Genomic DNA, 19,170 nt, shown 5'->3' with positions numbered 1-19,170 from the left:
TATAAGCCTATATATAAGTATAATAAGCCATTACCCATCTACTTGTGACCTTCGCGGCCTAGACTCTGTCTACCCCGTAAGGGATAAACTGTAACAACATATTGCAGATACGCATTTATACTTGTCTAATTATTATTCAATTAATTTGATCTGTTTCGTGAATTTCAATTTATATTGCAGTAATAATGAGTCAATTATTTTAATCGTTAAATTTATAGATAAACTATAGTATGATTAAAATTGCATGTTCAGAACATCTTATGAATAGTGTAATATGTGTGTAAACTTTGGTGTGTAAACACTGTTTTTTTGCTCTTTTACAATTTGTACAGTTGAAGTACCAAATTGAGAATATAAAACTGGGATAAAAACATAACTTATTATAAGTAATTGTATGCACATCTTAAACAAATCTACTTATACTACTGCTGTAATAATTTGCACCAACCGTACTTAAGTTTAAGTAATTTTAAAGATGTCACTTTGATTCTTTCCTACTTATTGTCAATGTTATATAAAGACTAGATTAAATTAAAAAACTAGTGTAAGCACGGTTACTACGTATATTTAGCCTAAATACATACCTATATTAATCGTGCTATTTAAGAAACACTGCAACAATAATGTATGTATAATCAAGTAACTGCTGTGATAGATTAAATGATTGATGATAATAAATTATGTAAATGTCAATTAAAAAGTGTGTAAATCTCTATTCATTGTTTAACGCCTCCAAGACCTACAAATATTATAAATGCGAAAGTTTGTGAGGATGGTGTATCTATGTATGGATGTTTGTTACTCTTTCACGCAAAATCAGCTGGACCGATTGTTTTGAAACTTGGTACACGGGTAGAATATAACCTGGAATAACACATACGTTAATTTTTATCTTGAAATTCCCACGGGAGCGAAGCCCTTTGGCGCAGCTAGTAAATAAGTAATAAACTTGAATGAACATGGTCAAGAAGCATGATGAAGAATGAAGCAAAACATTCTGGATTATATTCGTTTTGTAACTGTTCAGATATGAGAACAAATAAGAAATATACCGAAACATTTTTTGATACTCGATTAAGGATGTAAAATCTCCATTTGTCAAACATAAAGCAGCCGGCGAAAGCAATTTACAAGTTATAATAAGTGAGCAAACTTTAGCTCGCTGACTGCCATTTGACAGCTCAGTAATAAGGAGTAGGGGTCGCCCTAGGCCTTGCAACAGGATCAACAGTATTTTAGAAGTGAAAACTTCTTTAGCGGCGTTGTGCACTTTTTGTGATGGGTAGAAAATGTTAAACTCGATCGAAAATTCGTAAGATGTCAAAAATGCACCACGTTAATATTCAAGTTTTCACTAGTGCCGGCAGTCGCGGAGTGCAACCCGTTTTTTGTTTGTTTATGTCTTCTGTTTTTCGCTATGGTTCGTGTAAGGTCTAACGGCTATTAATGTTTTTTTGCTTATCTATACAACGATATATACACGACAATGTATTTAAATAATGGCAATTACTTGAGTTGTTAGGGCATGAAACTAGCGTGATGATAAAAAAAATAACATTTATTCCGCATTCGTCCGCATCCATACTAATATTATAAATGCGAAAGTCTGTCGGTTCCGCTTTCACGGCTAAACCACTGGACCAATTTTGATGAAATTTGGTATGAATATAGTTAAAGACCCCCATTCAAACATATGCTACTTTTTCCAAAAATCAACCCCCAAATGACTATAATGGTGGGTGACAATTTGTATAAAAATTGTTCCGCTTTCGCAGGTAAATTCACGTGGTCAAAGCCGCGGGCAAGAGCTAGTTATTAATAAATGAATATCAGATTTAATAAAAACCATAAATTCGCAAACTTAGACCTAAACGTGAAAAAAAAAAGTAATTTGGAAGAAATTGATCACAGAAATATCCAGAGAAGAAACAGCTTCACAACAATAGATTAAAAGTGATGGATGAATCTACAGTTATAGTAACACTGGCCGATTCTCCCATTTTAAAAACTTACATCGATGTTCCATTTTCAATCTCCGAAGCATCAATCAAAACTGCATTTTATTATAGACATGCTAGAGTCTATTTTGACGCGTATGTTAAAAAAAAAGATTATGGCCAGCCTTTTGGTATAACACCGGATTGCTTTCATGTAAATTGCACGCAACATGATGGGGAGGCAGTGATGTGTAAGGGAAAGCGAAACTGCACATATGGTGTTCGGTAATTCCGTTTCCCGGCGTCCTATGTGAGCGACGGAATGCTGCATTACCCGGTTCGATACTATGCCCAAATGAGAAATTCTAACGATCATAGATTTTTGTTACAATCCTTCTTCAGGTGACCACGGGTTTTCGTTTTTATTATTTAGCCCCGCTTCACACGAGGTCTATACATATACCATGGGAAATAAATTGTCTAAATAATAATGCAAACTGCATCAAAATCAGTTGTGTGATTTAAAAGAAGAAGCTTGAAACAGACGCGGATGGTGACTTTGTAATATTATATATTTAGAATATTTACATTTATAATAATAATTTATATTTAATGCCGTTATATTTACTTTTTAAGTCGTTCAGTAAAACGACACGAAAAACATGTGTGAAAACTTTTAAGTAGTTTCTAAACGGCGGTTATGTGCATTGGGCCCGGGCCGCGGGACGTGCCGGCACTTACGTGCCACAGTATCAAAGTCGCGTTACCAACTACGCAAATAAAAAGGGCGAAAATGACATTTTACGCGGGAACTTTTTAATGTTAACTAATAATGCTAACTAGATCTCTGGGCTTCGATGCTCAACGGCTGGAATGAAACCGGAAAATCGCTCAACTGACATAGGCTGATAAGACGAAAGATTAAAACGTTACGTTAACAGAATTGTCTTTTTACACACAAACCGACAAAATTTAATTTAAAACTGAAATCACTCGTTATTATACGTCGGGACCAAAAGCAACAGACAAAATTCAGTTGTTTTCACAGGCATGGACCAAAAGAAAAGCAATATTTAGTCCTATTTTTCAACATTTCATATTTTTGTTTTTTTTTTTGCGTGTGCGAATTTTGATAATGATCCAACAAATATCAAATCTCGCATGTACAAAATGAGTAAAAAATTATTACACATCTAATTTAAATTTTAGTTGTAATGCTGTAATACACTTATATTTAGTTTTAGCGTTGTAAATATTCCTGACCTCTTTTAAATATAGTTATAGTTGTTTATTGAATAAAATCTCATCGAAATAGTACGTGTTATTATATAATGTCTTTGGAAATACCTAAGTGGGCTAATTTTAAAATACATTTTATCGTGGTTTTTATTCCAAAGTGCCCTTAAGGGGTACTTTTGACCTCCGTTTTGAATACAAATGAGCCCGGATCGTGGTTTGTTTGTTAATGTGCGCTAATCGCCGCGTCGGGATAGTTTTTGCCCGAACGGGGTAGGAGGGTGAAATAAATTTGTTCTTTTGCATGTTTTAATTGTTAGATAAGCATATTTACGTAGTGGGGGAAGGCTAATAGAGGAGTTGGATTAAAATTTAAATGTATATTTTTTATTTATTTAACAAACAATCATCCTAATAAAAATTATAGCGAATATTATTCTTAACATACTGCCTGATATATGTGTCAGCTGCTTCTTCCAGATTGTGACATTCAATCAAGGGAAAGTGCTATAAACTGTAGATTCTTCGCATAGACAATAAGTTAGCGAGCTATCACTATTTAATCTAATTTCCACCAACAAGTCCATCGTTTAGCTAATCCTGACCTTCGCGTCTCACAACTTCTAGCTCTGCACGCAATACTGTATGTGTAGCATCAGAACGAAGTTAGTCAAATATTTCTTCCGTATTTTATGAAAGAAACATAACAAGAAATTGTGAACATCATTTTTCCATAAGCATCGCATTACGCAGGTAATTTTATGGCTCGTAAAATTGTTTCGGCCATTTGGACAAATTTTATAGCATATTTACATACAATCACAAGTATGTTATCGATAAGTGGTAAGTATTCATAAATAGAAATAGCTTTCATGGCGTATGTGAAGTGTTTTTAAAACTATTAAATCAAATACTTTATTTAGTATGAGATTAAAAAAAAAAGGTGGGGCCAGTGTGTTCCTGACATGCAGCCGAGTCTGGTCTGTTTTTATAATTTTGGTGGCGTAATGGCATAGATATTAAAGCGACTTTATTTTAATTGACCAATAATCTACCAGCCGCGTTTAGGAGGAATTTAGTTTTTTTTCCAAGAGAATACTAAATAATTATTTTATTTATTTTCATGTTATAGCAGAAGTATAGTATAAATGTCAGGGACAAATATGATAGAAATATTATTATAAACAAGTTTTAGATATTAGTTAAAGGTGCTGCCACACAATCTTTTCAGGCTGATAAAAAAACGGGAAACACATGCCGTAAAGCAATTTTTTATGCGTTTTATCCGTCTCAAGCCGGATGATATAAGTGAAAAATCTTGACCTATCAACTTATGTCTCAACAGTCGCTGAGACAAAGCGGGTATCGGCTGGCACTCGACTGGAGCCCTGTCGGCTCAAGGCGGAGCGCCCTCGATGCCAGGAGTGGTTAGCACGGCGAGAACTATAGCGTTCCGAGTAGTATTTTCATATATACTTTTATATTACCGGCTACACGCTATCGTCGAACTCGGATGCCGACGCGGATGCACGAACATTGCGTAGTATGTATGAGGGTTTTTAATTACCGCAAGGAAAAACCGGCAATGTACGCCGCAAAATTTGGGGAACTGTTTTTATTTTTTTAATCTTACAGGTTAAAAAAATATAAATAAAACTTTTTTATACCTCGGACGTTTCGTAGCGTGATACAATCTGTATATTATTTAAGTACATGAATCGCGAAAGTTTAAAATTCGATAATTACCTCATTCAGTACCTTTCTAATGATGAAAGAATTTTTGAAATCGGTTCGGTAGTTTCGGAGATTACCCGTCTCAAACACACAAACTCATACGCACAACCTTAACACAAACGCTTACCTCTTTATAATAATAGCAAGCATCATCAACTACATTATAAGTTTAAGGTTTGTATACAGTGTGAACTTTGGTGAAATCGGATTTTTGGGGCATCAAATAAACGAGTGTTATAAAAACTGAACGGTTGCCATAAACTACAGAATATAGGGCAATATTTGCTGATGGCGCGACGACGACCTGTTACAATTACAAGTATAACGGTAAGTACGGATTTTAGCACTACATGCGCTCTGAGCGAAATTTCTTAGACGCCCAGTGAGTTGTACAACGTAAAAAATCTAATTTTCGAAAGTAACAATGGTACCGGTTACATTAGCGCAGCGACGGATCAAGACAACATTATTGCGCCTCCCGTGGCTCCGCCAGCTTAGGCTAGTGCTGCAATATTTTGAATTTGCAGCGCATTTATTTACTTATTAGTATTTAGGTAGTGTTTCGTCTCCGTCTAGTTCATATATGTAGGATACACATCAGCCTATTTGAAATCCTAGGGCAGCGTGTGTGACTTAAATAAAACAAACAATAAAGCCGTTTATTTGTTGTGTGATTTGTCCATAAATATTTTTCTTATTTAAACCCGAGGCGCCCTTTTGTATGTAGCGCACCGGGAGGGCGCCCTAGCCTAACGCCATTACTAACAATATTGACTGTAAGCCAATATGCACCGTGCGTAAACCGCGGTACACAGACCACTCGAACGAAACGCAGGCGATACGGGCGCCATCTGTGCGCCATGCAGGTCATTCATATTGCGAGTATTTAGCAGTGATTCAATGTGATGAGATAATGCATACGAGTACTCGTAGATTGGTGCAAGTAAAGAGATTGCGCGTGTCTTTACACGTATTGGTATTTTAAGATGTGATGGCTGCAATGTCGATCAACTTTATGCTGCAGTTAAAACTATAGTTTTAAACGGCTTCGATGTGATACGTACGTATGTAATTAGATTTTTTTTAAATATGAGCAAAAACTTCGCTATTTTCAAAAGCAAAAGCTATTTTCGTGTCGATGGCAAAATCGAAACGCTACATTATATTTAATTAAAATCAACGTGAGAATTACACATAGTAATTACGGGTCACTCACGTGTATGGAGGACGGAGATATCGACTATAGTTTTGATCACATTAGAAGATATTCTCAAGAGAGTGACCCGGTATTACATAATATGGGCAACTCTATTGGCTTCATCGGGAGATTATTATCAAGTCAGCCAGAGTATAGGAGTTGGCGTGCTGTAGTCAGCTCGAATACAGAAATTTGGGCGTAAGAATCGTACATGTGGACACAAATCTATATCTGCAGGTCTACCATCAACTTTTACGGAATGATTCCAATGCAACTCAGTTCGTTTTCATTTAGGAACAAAATGAATCTCATTCATACTAAAAATGAGTTTGATGGTTCGAACTTAACCAACCTGCTATGCCTTTAATTAACGCAGATCAATTTAGATCGCAAAGTGGATCGCGTTAAGAGATGATAAGCCCTCAGGTCACAAGAGACGGCTTTTCGCCTAGTATTTTCCTAAATTTTTCCCAAAAACTCCGACGCAAACCGAACTATTATATGAGTTTGGGTTAAACTATTTGCAAGCAAACTGGGAATGTAAAAGATATTCGACATTGACTCATGTAATATCCGAAATTATACTAACTGTTCAAATTACAGACGTTATGTCGGCTGTATCATAAACGAGTTTTTCCTGTCGTGTCTTCTTGCAATAATACGGAAAAGATTCATTGAATTAAACGTACAATTGTTGTATTTGGACAAAACGTGACAAAAATAAGCAAAAATATTTATTTATTGAATAATAGACGCGCAACTTCTTACACCTATTGTCTATATTAGCTAGCTTTGATAGTCTATTGTCAAATTGTTGTTTGTTTAATTATACATATATATATAAGTATATATATATTTTCCTTTCATCAGCACTTGATCACAATCATAATATGTTTCAGTATACCTTTTGACCATGTACTTTATTATGTACTTAATGTTATATTACTGATAAAAAATTATACATAAATTTATATATAAAAAATGGTAAGCCCTTCTGGCATAATAGGGACCAACACTGTTTGAATGAGTTTCTTTCGGCATTTCTTCTCAGCAGTGGTCGTTCCGAAATGCTAGTAGTTTGTAGCTTTGGTAAACATCATTTAATTTAGATTATGACGTGAAAAAGTGCCTGTGAAGGCCTAATTTCTGAATAAATGATTTGATTTTGATTGATTTTGATTTTGAATCACTTTAGTCTCTAATTAAAAATTAGTTTTAAACAACAATGACACGTTGTTCATTTTTATTTACTTGTTAAGTCTATTTTAAAAGATATTAGATTTATTTAAATGTTAAATCTGAAAAATAATTATAAGTACTCTATCTAATAGCGGCCCGACCCGGCTTCAACAATAGAAACGCTATAAATAATACAACCTTCCTTAAGAATCACACTATCTATTGGTAAAAACCACCTCAAAAATGTTTTTGAGTTTATCGCGAACAGAGGCGGCAGAGGACATTGTTTTATAACAAGGATTTTGTATCAATTTGTAATGTATGAAAGGATTTGTAGGACGTGCATTTGCGTGACATTCAGACACGACATTCAACAAAGTTCTGTTTTTACATGTAGTTTTGTAATACATAAATGTTGGTTTGGTACTAAAACACAATTATGTACAAGAGATAATCAACGGTATTTTTAATTTTTTTTTTCTTATGAAAATTTTAAAATCGCATGTTTTCAATGTAAAACTATTTTAATTACTTAGAAGACAATGTTTCCTTTCGCCCGGTGACAATGTTTTAAAATATGAATATAAATTTTCTGTTAAAATAATGTCAGGTCAGACAGAAACTACTCTTCATAAAAATATTGGTTCGGATTCTATTTCTCACAATATAATTTATTGTGTAACTTTAAATATTTCGTAATTTATATACAAAGTAATATTTTTCAAAGGCTTTAAATAAATGTGATAATTTTTAATTAATATTGTGGTGTGGCCAAGGTCAACAAAAGCAAACGAATTCCTGTTTTCTTTCTTTCTTTTCAAGTGTGTTATTGCTAGCATTGGTGTGTGATTTTAGTCAAGTCGTCTAAAGGTTTTTCTACTGATGTAATTATCTAGAAAATTAAGCAAAACAAGTATATATTTTATTACAGGTGCTAGTTAAAAAATAAAAGTGCTTCAATATAACATTGCCTGTACAGTGCAGCGTACTAGACTTCACTATTTCCAAGTTAGACGAACCTGCAATTTCGTGTAGTGGGCCACTTGGTCGCTCCCGGCAAACCTCCACCACAGCCAAACTTAAAAAATGAGCATCGAGATACGAAACTGGTATAGAAATGGGAAAGGCATTCTTGGATTGAAAATTAGGGAAAATAGATGTGTATTTTTGTCAAACTACATGTACATACTATATCGGAAATTGGTCCAGATACACATGCAATACTGACTACTCAAATAATCGTATTTGTATAAACATTTTTTGCTAATTTTACTTATCATATCAGCGTCCTCTAGTAAATTATATTATTATCATTGGAAGCCTCTAGGCAGCCATCCTTTGGTTAACCATTTAGAACATTAATTGTAATCTGTTGTATTTCTAATAAATATATTAGAAAAAAAATAGAATTAAGGTAGTTTAAAATTCATATAACACATTCGACATAAATAATTCAAGACATGAGCATGCATTTACTTATAATAAAAAAACTTACTACGTCAGTGGAAACGGCATCGTGTGTGTAAAATTCATGTCAAGGCAATCTGAAACAAAAATGAAAACAATGTAAAGTGAATTACCATGTTTTCCATATAAATCTATTGTGTATATAGAAACGGCAGTGTACAAGCCAAGTTCTAAAAAGAAAATCATTATTTAATTTAAGGTATTTTCATTAAATTTCCTTATTTTATAATTAATTTCTCTTATTTCCCTAGACTCTAGTTATATCCCACTCCTGGGCAAAAGCCTTCCTCCCTTCCTGGTTCCAAAAATCTTTATTAAACGCTAAAATCAAAAATATCCTGTCGCATGAACTAAACATATTAATTAATACAATTTATGTTGAGGAGAACAGTAATGAAAAACAACATTTTTGTTACTTCTAACGAAATAATAATAAATTTGAAGTTTTATTTATATATATAGTAGATTTCTGATTTTAATACAAAATTTTTCAATATCCTCAGAAAAATACAATACGGCGTAACCGACCGTTGTTGTAATAAACTTGCTGCCATGTTCGCATTTATTATTAACCGAATATAAATATACTCGGTTTTATTGTCTATATCTAATTGTATTATTTCCACTAGAAAGTAATTTTAATATTCTGTATGCAGTATAAATAAACAGAGCAAATTGCGTTTTATACTAGCTGCGCCCTGGGGCTTCGCTTCCGTGGGAATTTCGAGATACAAAGTTATATTCCACCCGTGTACCAAATTTAATAACAATCCGTCCAGTAGATTTTGCGTGAAAGACTGACAAATATACATACACACATACATCCTCACAAATTTGCGCATTTATAATATTAGTAAGTTTAATTGAGTTATAAATTTCAAGACAAACAATTAACTTGTGATAGGGTTAGTGAATGAATTAATAATAAATTAATACCTAATATAATTCCTTACATATTATAAAACTAAATATTCTGCCGCGTCTGTCTGCGATAAACTCAAAAATTACTGTGTGCATGGATTTCTGAGGAAGGTTTAGGGTAAATTAATAATTGTTTTTATCCGAGTGAAGCCAGGACGGGGCGCTATTATAATTATATATTGTATACCTACTATGTGACATTCACACGATCCAAGTACAGATAACTGCAAATAATTTGCACTGGATTGGATTATATGGCGCAGTAATCGCGGCGGATTCTCAATAAGTTTGGAACGGTTGTGTTGTTGACCACACAGTACAAGCAACACAATAAGTAAAATACAATAGAAAAAATATCAAAAAGATAAGGAAACGTTATTTTTGAAATTGCGTCTGCTTAGCGTCGTCATGGAGTTAATTTAACTTGATATTACTCGGACAAAAACATGTGAATCGTGAATTATCGTTGAACTAATTATATATAAAAATATACTGTTGCGCTTCATGAACAACTGGCAACTTTTAATAAAGTATAGGTTCTTTTTATTCCATTATTATTTTCAAAATTATATAACAAAACCGTTTAAAAAGTATAAGGTATAATCTTACGTGTAGTTCAGCTAGTAGAACTATTAAAAAAAATACAACACAGAAGACCACAAGGTAATTCTGATATGTAGTAATGCTACTAAAATTATAAATGCGAAAGTTTGTGACGATGTATGTTTGTTACTCTTTCACGGAAAATCTGCTGGACCAATTGTTATGAAATTCAATACACGGGTAGAATATAACCTGGAATAATACATAGGCTACTTTTTATCCCAAAATTCCCATGGGAACGAAGCCCCGGGGCGCATATAGTGTTGCCATATTTACGACTATATATTGCTTCACGCACTGATATGCTTATTTGTTTCTGTTCTAAAAATATGATTAGATAACTTAAACAGCCATATTGGTGAAGTTTCGGGGAACTATGAGTAATGTTTGTAGTTAAGTTACGTCATAAATATGAATGTTGTTTAATTTCGGTTTAAACTTCATAAATGAGTGTCAAAAACCTTATGTAGATATATGTATAGCAGAATTTGCAACCCTAGGTGCAACATAGGAATCTATAGATGCATTTTGATTTGGCTGGAATATTTGTATTAACTAGCTGCGCCCCGAGCCTTCGCTTCCGCGGTAATATCGGGATGAAAAAAGGTCCTACGTTTTATTCCAGGCTATATTTTACTCTTTTACCAAATATCTTAACAATCCGTCCAGCAGATTTTGCGTGAAAGAGTAACAAACATACATACAAACAAACATCCTTACAAATTTTCGCATTTATAATATAAGTAGGATACAATAAGAGACAGAATTACATGGATCCGCTAAAAACCAATAAAACGTTATTTTAACGTTATTATTATAATTTTCACGCTCATACAAATGAAATAAGAATTGGACGCGTACACAATGGAAGTCCAAAATAAAAAACACACCATTTTATACTTTAAAACCGATTTATCTAAGCTACGCTAAATAAAATATCACGCCTCGAATTTTATCTATTGTGATGCTCATTATGAGTGTAATTATTGCTAAGCTTGATAAATTGCGAAAATATTCCTCAATAAGTATTAATGGCAGCCATATTTCCTTTTCAGTATAAGTAGCTTTTCTAAAAAGGCTGTGATATATCACGATTTCTTTCTTCACGATTCGGCATTTATATTTTTTATTAGCATTGGTAAAATTTTATAGCTGGTTGGATGGAGGTTGAACAGAAAAATATTAAATTGATTTTATATGACACCGAAATAATTAAATTCCATGTTCGAAAGAACTAATAAGGGACAGTACGAAATGGAAGTCAAACAAAAACCGGCCTGAAAAATTGAATGAGAATAATATAAACCCGTTCGAAATAAATATGAACCTCACTGAATACAAACGTCATACTCCAACCATAGATAAAAGAAATATTGTATTACACCAATATTTAAAGACAGCAAGCAGATTCTATTAAAAAAAAATAGGAACTACTGCTAATATGCATATTTGATGGACGTTGTTATTTAGGCATTGGTAGTTGTAGTCGACAGAAAGTACGATTCACAACTCTCAAGATACATACTCGTTAGAATCTGACTACTTTCATTTCTCGGTCAACAATGTACTTATAAAATAGTAATGTATTATAAATCAGACGAATATTTAGAAGTTTATCGAATTAACATCGATCATAAGAAAAACCTCTTTACGTAGGCTAAATATAAAACTAATTCTAAATGAACGCTTTTTTTCTGTGAGACGTTACATCATTTTGCTATAAGACAATGTTACTTCATGATGTTCTTCAAGTCATGGGATGCAAATGCAAATTGTTCTATCATAGACACAGAAAAAATATTTTAATGTTCTATACAACACCATATTTGTTAACCTTCCAAGGTAAATAATGTGTCAAATCGACATTAAAATTGGAAGAAATATCTAATTTTCTTTAATGTTAGTCTCGGAAATGGAGCAGGATGTTGAGGCGGGAACTCCGCAAATTGCTGTTTGGTGACAAGCAAAATGGCGGAGAGCACTGAAGGTAACATACTGTACAGCGCGGTATTAATCACTAGGGATGTCTGTGAATAAAAAGGTGTTTAATATAGTAAGTTGAAGTCAATTCAGTCTATATTTAAATTATAATTTCCTGCATTTTATGTCGACTACATAAGTTAAAGTGAATAATAATTATTTAACATGTTCACAGATGAAAACTGTTGTTGCGCTACTTTTTATTTATATGGTACGAGTAGATCAGGGATATATCCATCCAGGTACCCTACCAGGTGTGTCGCATGACTGCCTGCATGGTATAAAAAATTGTATAAAACAAACAGATGGACCACATAGCATGTATCAGGACGCATACGAAAACACATTCGAAGAATTGAATCAATAGACCTCAATTATAGAACTAGGCGTGCGCGAATGAAGTGTTACAGGTATGACATAATACAAAGTCAGCGTTAGGCAACCCTATTGGCTACACGAGCAACTCTTCAGAAGTTCGTAAACAAGGTGATCACAGTGACAGTGATCAGTTTCTCACACGAATTCGGCCAGTATCCCGCTTTAGTATGGAACTGTATTCGATGATAGCCCTTACGACTACTGACTATACATTTATGTAAAAATGTATTTCTATTAGATACGGAAGTGTTTTTAAATAGTACAGCCAACAGCACATCAACCTACCCAATTCGCCGTAATTACCACGCCATAGAGGTTCATGCAGGGTAACTTGATGTGCTGTTGACTGTACACTGAATTCCCCATAAATTTCTGTTGTCGAAATAGAACAGGTATCCAGTGAAATGCATAGCTGTATTCTATACTAGATGTTCGCTTCCGTTCCGTGGGAATTTTGAGATAAAATATAACCTATATCTTGGACAATGTACCTTTCCAATGGTGAAATAATTTTTGAAATCGGTTCGTTAGTTTCGTAGGTTACCTGCCTCAAACTATAAACATACAAACGCTTACCTCTTTTTAATAATAGTACAGATTTTATTACCTAGTGAACTAGGTAACTATTTATTTTTTGAAGAAGTATTATAAAACCATGATAACTCTCATATTACAAGTAAAAATTCTGTAAAATGGTTCACTTAGTTCACAAGACGTCTAGCGTAGTTTAACGACTGCCATCTAAAATTGAAGAATGGGGCTCTTGAAAACATAGCACTATTGACGGCAACGGAACGGACGTTTAACCGCCACGCCCTAAGTTACTTGTGCAATCGTCTCTGCAAACTGCACACACCACTGGTTTTTATGGCTACTTCAAAAGAGTTGCAATTTTTTGAAACGAAGTGAGATCAACCACAATAGATGTCATTGTAAATGTTAGTATCTAGTTGTACTATCTGTGGCAATCGTTGTTTTTTTCATCCCACTTGCATTGTCCAGCCGGTGCAGTGCAGCGGTATAGAAAATTGGCAATAACCGGTGCTACGGTAATGCAAAGCCTCGGGGCCTCCACGTAAGAAAACGTCTCTTTGGGCTACGAAGCTATTCCAAATTTAAACGTATCCAGTAAATGTTTTTTAACCAAATCCGCAAGCTAAATTGCAACCAGCCAGATATGTTGTTAAAAAAATATGTGACAAAGTGACAGTACAAGTACGTTAAAATTTAGTTCTTCGACTAGAAAGTTCAGTATCGCTGATCATAAAAAATGACAGAGACTTGTGCCCAACTTTGTCCCGATTAACTTGCACCGTCTGAAAGTTCCGGAGATGGCAAAACGGGCGAACGCTCAACTTACAAGTTTGATTAAGATGAGAATAAAATATGATAAATTAAATTTCGATTTATACACAGTAATGGATGTGTTGATGCACATGATATGAAAACATTTGGAGAATATTGTACCTAGATATTAATTGTAAAAGTAATGGCCTTTATTACATTAGAGCAATTTCGTTTGACCTACAAAAAACGCAAACGCACAGAAATGTAATTAATTAAGCTAGATTAGAGGGCAGTACACCGACTTTAATTTGCATGATGAGTTTCCTATTGACGTATACCCGGTATTACTACGTGTGGTTTTTCTACGAGCTTTTGTCAGCCAGTAGTAAATAATTACGAGTGGTCTTCTAAATGGATGAAGGTAGAAGCGCTGCCACTCACTGGCCTCTTCAGCGATTCACAAATCAGGCAGAATGCTCGAGTGTCATTGCCGTGGGGCTTTAAAAAGTCGCCCCATTTGAATTTTCAAGCGCTCGCTCTCATTCGATCCAGTTGTTGCTGTTTCAGAGTATTAACCAATCACATTAAAATATTTTGTTCTAAATGTAAAATTCAAATCGGAAATCATAGAGATTATAAACATAAAATAAGATATGGAAGAGATGTTCGAAAATTAAAAACGCAAACAATTTTTCTTTCTATTTTCTCATATATTTTTTAAATGTCTTAGAAGAAAATTAGGAACAATATTGCAATTTACGCTTACAAATAGTTATTTCATGTACAGACAGACGAAGCCAGTAACCAGTACGTAGGTAGTAGTGAATAAATCATAAGCATATGAATTACAGTTGGCAAACAGGAAATGAAACCCGTCACCAACCCGCGCTATCAGCCTAATTAGCCATTAAAAGTTTCAACGTCTGATTTTCCCGATTATTAACAGGTATTTGCTGATATTAAACTAATTTGCATGTGCTCCTCTACATATAAACTTTCTCCGTATCAATTTGAATAATATGAACTGGCTCCTCCGTCTCCATATAGGCATATATTCTTTTGACTAAATCATTCCCATGTACTTCGGTAAAGAGATAGGAAAAATGTAAGGTACATTTGCTATATAATTTTTACTTATTAAAAGAAAAAAAAAAACATGTTCAGAAGTTATTAGTTTTAATAATAGTCATAGCTAGCGTGATGTATGGGACGTGGGAGTTTGAAAACGTGATGACCATTTATCTTCTGGATTACTTGCACGCTGCTGCAGCCACCATGTAATGAGTTTTCCTTTTCTGTGTGAGTAGATTTAAAATTGGAAGACTATATTATTTTTGGGAGATCAGATTAGGTATAGTAATTTTTTCTTTTCTTCAGTTAGTTGTCAAATAAATTCCAGCATTTTATTTTATCAATGTGTTGTATCATATATAATAGAATTTGGCCAAGAAATATATCCATACCACCATACACAAATTGGGTCTTTCCGGCCCCGGTGTATTGTATTCAATCAGAATCAATAAGAATATATTTCATTATTATTTGTATGTTTTTTTTTTTAATATTAGGTATATTCTACTAAAACATACATTTGTGCCAGTTCAGCAACCAAACTAAGAAAAGCGAAGCCATTATATCTCACTGCTATTCTATACTCCTGTGATATTGCCGTTGTTCCTAGGCAACGGTGATCACTTACCATCAGGTGAATCGCTTGCCCGTTTGCGGCCGTATTCCACAAAAAACGCAGAAGGCCTACCACAAAACATAGTAACACGTTGAACAAAACACTTTTTCCCATATCGTGTATACAGAGTGTAAAAAAAAGAGAACGTGTGGACGCAATGACGTGCTACCTGTTTTATGTCTCATGGTAGCCTCCCAGGCACTTGATGAATTAGGTAACTGTAACCTGTGAGCTGAGTTTGAGGGAAAATAAACAACTCGTAAATTTTTAAGTACTTCACTACCCAATAAAACATCCCATAAACGTTATGCGGCCAGAGTATGTGATTAGGTCGGAATTAAAAAAAAATGTCGTTAATATTAAGTACTTTCGACCTAATAAAATATCCAATGAGCAGCTAAGCCAAACACGCTCCCACCAGATGCCATATTTATTATATTTGTACAGGCATATTGCAGAGTTCCGCTCAGGATATTGCAAGCGGCAGTAAAATCGAGAAATTAACTTACGGAGACACGACGGGTGGCACTTTACTTGAAATGATATAAAAGCTATCATAAAATTAAATATATATTATAGGGAGCTTCCCATGCGAAAATGCATCTTAATGCTATATATTATGCTTAAGCAGGACGAAACATAATATATTATTATATAAATAAATAAGCGACTGGATTAAAAGATCCTCTTTAACAATATATACGATAATCAACGATTTTTAAAAATTTTAAACATGTTATCCACTTGAAAACAACTTCGCTTCCGAGGGCTTGTTGTAATGAAAATAAGTTTAAAGAGTCTCGTTTTACTCAATTTGTTTTAAAACTAAAAAATAAACAAAACGTTACACTAGATAAACGACTTTAAGAGATCATAGCATTATAGTCCCGAAAATTAAGTCACAATTCGTCAAGGATTTTGGTGGCCACATATTTCTTTTATCTATGGTGGCCACCGATGTTTTTTTAGTAAATTATGACAACTGTGTCCGTTAGAAAGTAACTCTAATAAAATTAATTATTTGGTGGAGCATGAGATCCTGCTGTTGTTTAGATTTTTAATTTTTTTAAAATGTGATTGATGATGGTGCTAGTGTGAGGCTTGGCCAGTCTTAATGTACAATGAAAAGAAAGAGACAACATTACTATTTTATCGTGAGATAAGAAAACGCCGGCAGGAGAATTTCAAACTTTAATTTTTACTTAATTATTTTTCCAGCAGCGATCTCCTTGAATGCACTAGAACGCACCGCTTTTTCTCATTACAAATATTTAGTTTTGCACTTTAACAGTAATTTTATAAAAGCAGCTAAATTAATTTACGAGCTTTAAATGTTTCAAGTTTCCAACTAACTTTTTACTATCGTAACTTACCGTTTATTATATGAATAATGCCGGGTATATATATGTAATTATATTGGTACGTATATTCAGTTATGGATCCATTGGAAAGGACTCGGCCCTTTGAGGCAATCATGGGCTAATAACATACTATGGCATTTTTTTTTCATTAATTTATTGAGGGGTTGGTAGTATTGACAGAAGTATCAATAGAGATTTTTGGAAGAAGGGAGGGGGAGGTCTTTGTCCAGCATTGGAACACAATAAGCTAGTTAAAAATATTCTAAAGTAACCTTTTTGAAAGGTTGTTGATTTTTAGACTTGTTTTTAACGAATGAACTCAATGTGTAAATTTGCACATAATGCGTCTGAAATAATTTTTAATTATAACTCCCCTCCGTCTGTGGTCGAGAGTTAAAATACGGTATTTCATAATATTACATAATGAATCTTAATTACAATCACGATCTTATTACAACTTTTTAAATGCTTAAGTACGCGTAAAGAATATGAATATTCAATTTCGTAACAAGAATTTGATAATCTCTGATTAGGGTAGGTACTCCCTAAATTACTTCATATTAATGTCTCAACCTGCCTTCATGAATAGTCAATAACATTTATTACGCACATTTCCCCACGTAGTCTCACGGGAACAACACTTTTTTTTAAACTAGGGGTAGCTTATTGTACATGTAATTCTTCGCACTCCTAACCATACGTATCTGTATGCCTCTCGATCAAGAGCAAGGTAACTTGTCATGACTTGAAACGTATTTGAGTAGATTGATGTGCTGTCGACTGTAATCGTGAATAGAACTAGACCAAACGGCTATCCTATCCAATAAATCGAATTCCCTAGTCCCTTACTACTTGTATATTTTTTATATATGATGTTGCGTAACTGATTGATTGCCAATTAGCGCCCAAGTCACTTGACGTCAATTTGCTGTATTTATATAGACTTGTATGACGTATACACACTTGCATTTTTTTAGTTGAGTTATGAATAGTTTGGGATGAGTAAGAAGACCTGAATACGGACCAACTTATTAATTTTAGCTACAAGTCAATAACAAACAGTAAAAGAACATTTTTCAGAATGCAAGTTTTTCTTAAACATACCAGAAGGTGATTTTTTTTTCTTGTCTATACACATGTTTGTTTCCAAATGCCGGTCATCTTATCAAGACATGAGCCTCATAGGAAGACCTCAAGGTTAGATAAGTTTTATTTTTAGAAATTTGAACCTTGTTAGTCCTATCTTTAACATTTTATGCCACATTTCTCAAATTTTTAAGGTTTATATTTTCAGCGGAAACTGAACTTCGAGCCATGGGCTGCCTGTCGTTACATATGAAATGAAATACATTTATTTGCAGGTAAATACGGTAAAAATACATGTTCGGACAAAATTTCAGTTTCATTTGATCAAGCGTGTTGCGCCAACAATCGGCATGCAAATTTTCAAGAGTCCATGTATGTAGTAATAATTAAAAAATATTATAAGCTTAATAAAACAAAATTTAAATAAAATGATGGAGTTAGGTATGTCAATAGTTAAAATTTAGACAGGTACATCATAATGAAAAAATATTTGAAAAATTATTATTTGACCTGTAGCGGTCAAAACTTAAAACTAAAATATTACTATATTCATTAATAGTGTAGAAACAATTGGTGACCAGCAATGTATTCAGTTGTTTTTTAAACTTCGAAGATGGTAGTGACTTCAAACTCTCTGGCAAATGGTTATAGAGCTTTATCGCCATATTATAACTGTTCTTTTGATACGACGTCATAGAGTGTGATGGCACTACCAAATTTATATCTGCAGCGTGCATATACGTCTGCAGCCCACCTATTCCTTTGATTGAATTTACGATATATGTAAGAGAAAGTCAGAGAAACAGTCAAAACCAGATTCGTTTCATCCTTTCAACATTTCCCACGCCTCTTTCTTGGCGCCATCTATCGGAAAATGTAAAAACAATATCTGTGAGTTTTCCAACCCCAGCAACCAAGGAGCGGAAATAGGGGTAAAACAGGAATCGCATATCACCGAGATTCTTAAGAAATTCATAGATGGCGTTGAAAGTGTTTTCGAAGGAAGTTTTCATTGCAATGCTGTTAAAGCCATGACCCATTGCTTAGTGGTACTCCGTACCCTTAATAAAAGAATAGATCGAATCCCATTTTGAAGAAATATTTTCTTGCATATAG

General features: G+C 33.9%; 1 protein-coding gene across 1 annotated transcript in view; it reads right to left on the bottom strand.

Annotated features, from left to right (window-relative positions):
- Positions 1–19,170, bottom strand: part of fdl (fused lobes) — a 76,372-nt gene that overhangs the window by 48,076 nt on the left and 9,126 nt on the right. The window contains exon 2 of the mRNA XM_053758169.2: positions 8,780–8,828. The gene's annotated coding sequence lies outside the window, so the exon portion shown is untranslated. The remainder of the gene's footprint in view (positions 1–8,779; positions 8,829–19,170) is intronic.

This window comes from Plodia interpunctella, chromosome 18 (genome assembly GCF_027563975.2).
Source record: "Plodia interpunctella isolate USDA-ARS_2022_Savannah chromosome 18, ilPloInte3.2, whole genome shotgun sequence".
NCBI classification, from domain to species: Eukaryota; Metazoa; Arthropoda; class Insecta; order Lepidoptera; family Pyralidae; genus Plodia; species Plodia interpunctella.
Note: the sequence above shows the minus strand (reverse complement) of the source record. Positions and strands in the feature narration are given on the sequence as shown.